Below are 3056 nucleotides of genomic sequence, written 5' to 3' on the forward strand. Positions count from 1 at the left end.
GTCCTGTACAATTGAGTGCCCCCAGCTTTGTGGTAACATTTAGGAAAAGAACCACATATAACAGGAAAGATCAGGTGACCCAATACTTTTGGCGATATTTTATAGATAACACTCCAGACGAATGTTTGCTCTCTAAATACTGCTTACAGAGCTTGAATGGTTGCTTCATATTCTTTTTGTAGTCAATTCCAATGAGCCACAGTCCAGACAAAATAGCATTGTGTTTGATAAAGTATAGAATTGTAGCTATGTTGGTATTTGGATTCATTTGACTTTCCTTAATAAGTCTCATTTGGACTCCACAGAACTTTATTCCAGTCATTCTCTTTCCAGTTCATCTGTGTTTTTAGCATCTTTTAACAAGTTTGTTGCATAGAAACAAAAGAAACATCCATAAAAAAAACCATAGAAGACCAGATGTTTCCACAATTTCTCAGAAATTTATACATACGACAGAGAGATATGCAGATTCATTTTGTCTTAAATTTTTACACAACATTTAATCCTGGAAAGTCTTGTCTAGAGCTGAGGAATTCAGAACACTCTAGGAATCTTTCCATGAACAATCTACACCTTTATTATATAACTTACAAACAATACATGTGACATTATTATAAACCAGAACAAAGTCACATTGCTGTTTTTGGACCAGACAGAAACCGACAGGAAATTCTGTGCTGGAAAATAGACAAGGCATGATTTTTTCACTGTGTTGTGCAAGCCTCCAGTGGTGCAGAAAAGGCACACCTGTCTCACGAAAGGAAACAAAATAGCCTGCTAATCGCCTGAATGTTCTGCAATTGTGTACAAAGAGCTATTAATAGCAGCATTAACAGAGCAGCGAATAAACATTGCACACTAAAACGCTTGGCAGACAGGATAAGGATGGTGCCATGTGTGGAAACACACAGATCGGGTCATGTGCTGGACGTGAGCTTCCTTCCTTCCACAAGATCCAGCATTGCAGGCTCAGGCAGACTTGTAAGACCAGATCCACCTGCTACAAACTGTTCCAGCTGATACCATCTGACATGAGGGTTTGCAAACTGAGAATCAGAAGAAGCTGACACACACACACACACACACGCACACACACACACACACACACACACACACACACACACACACACACACACATGTTTACCTAAGCATATCCAAATTATGTATTGTCAAATTCCAATATATACACAGAATCTGTTTCATATTTCTTTACTCTTCTTTCTTGCTTGATATCTGAATGCATTTCTCTCTCGTCTCGTCTTGTCTCTTCTCGTCTCACTAGTTACATAAATGCTACACCCAAAGGTATTAGGACAACCAACTTTTTCCATATGTGACGTTTTTTTCCCAAAACTTTTGCCACAAATTTTAAGGCACACAATTGTATTGGACGAAATTCTCCCTTCTCTCAAACTAGGGAGACCCAAACATCATGACAATGTCCCTGTGCACAAAGCCAGCTTCATAAAAATATGCGTTCCATGAGTTGAATGATGTGGAATATCTCATGATATAAAGCAGAATCCATGTCCTACTGTATCTGTATCTGGCTAGCTAGATGCTACACAATGAATGTACATTATAAACCTCTTGAAACTTGTCTCTTTTGTGTCGTATTTCACTTCTTATTCTTCTTTCAACTTCTTCCATTAGGGGTCACCACAGCGGATCATCCGTCTCCCCAACCACCTGCATGTCTTCCCTCACCACATCCATAAACCTCCTCTTTGGCCTTCCTCTTTTCCTCCCTCCTGGTGACTCCATCCTCAGCATTCTCCTACCAATATACATCATGTCCCTCCTCTGCACATGTCCAAACCATCTCAATCGTGCCTCCCTCACCTTGTCTCCAAAATGTCCTACATGTGCTGTCCCTCTAATAAACTCGTTTCTAATCCTGTCCTTCATCGTCACTCCCAACAAAAATCTCAGCATCTTCAGCTCTGCTACCTCAGGTTTCAGTCCTTTACTCAATGCCACTGTCTCTAAACCATACAACATCGCAGGTCTCACCACAGTCCTATAAACTTTTCCTTTCACTCTTGCAGATACTCTTCTTTCACAAATCACTCCTGCCACTCTTCTCCACCCACTCCACCTTGCCTGCACTCTTTTCTTCACTTCTCCAACACACTCTCCATTACTTTGCACTGTTGACCCCAGGTACCTGAACTCCTTCACCTTCTTCACCTCTTCGCCCTGCAACCGCACCACTCCACTGCCCTCCCTCTTATTCACACACATGTACTCTGTCTTACTCCTACTGACTTTTATTTACCTTCTCTCCTGCATGTACCTCCACCTCCCCAGGTTCTTCTCAACCTGCTCCCTACTCTCACCACAAATTACAATATCATCCGCAAACATTATAGTCCACTGATACTCCTGTCTGACCTCGTTCGTCAACCTGTCCATCACCACTGCAAACAGGAAAGGGCTCAGAGCCAGTCCTTGATGCAGTCCAACCTTCACCTTAAACCAGTCTGTCATTCCTACTGCTCACGTCACTGCTGTTACACTGTCCTCATACATGTCCTGCACCACCCTCACATACTTCTCTGACACACCTGACTTCCTCATACAATATCACAACTCCTCTCTGAGCACCCTGTCGTATAATTTCTCTAAATCCACAAACACACAATGCAACTCCTTCTGACCTTCTCGATTAACATTCTCAAAACAAATAATGCGTCTGTTGTGCTCTTCCTCTGCATGAAATCATACTGTTGCTCAAAGATGGTCACCTCTTCTCTCAGCCTGGCTTCCACTCCTCTTTCCCATAACTTCATGGTGTGACTGATAAACTTTATTCCCCTGTAGTTACTGCAGGTCTGCACATCTCCCTTATTCTTAAAGATTGGTACCAGCACACTCTCCATAAAAAACGCCACCTGGCGGCACTCAGCGTACAGATGCAGCCTCGGTCATGCCTAAACCATGGCGTTCAGCCACAACGGGCATGGAGGAGTAAGTGAGAAACAGATGGGACAGTGCGACGTCTCTCGAGACACGAACAGATCCACCTGGGATCTTCCGAATTTCTTCTCCATTCC

This window comes from Silurus aristotelis (genome assembly GCF_946808225.1).
Source record: "Silurus aristotelis genome assembly, chromosome: 12".
Taxonomy (NCBI): Eukaryota; Metazoa; Chordata; class Actinopteri; order Siluriformes; family Siluridae; genus Silurus; species Silurus aristotelis.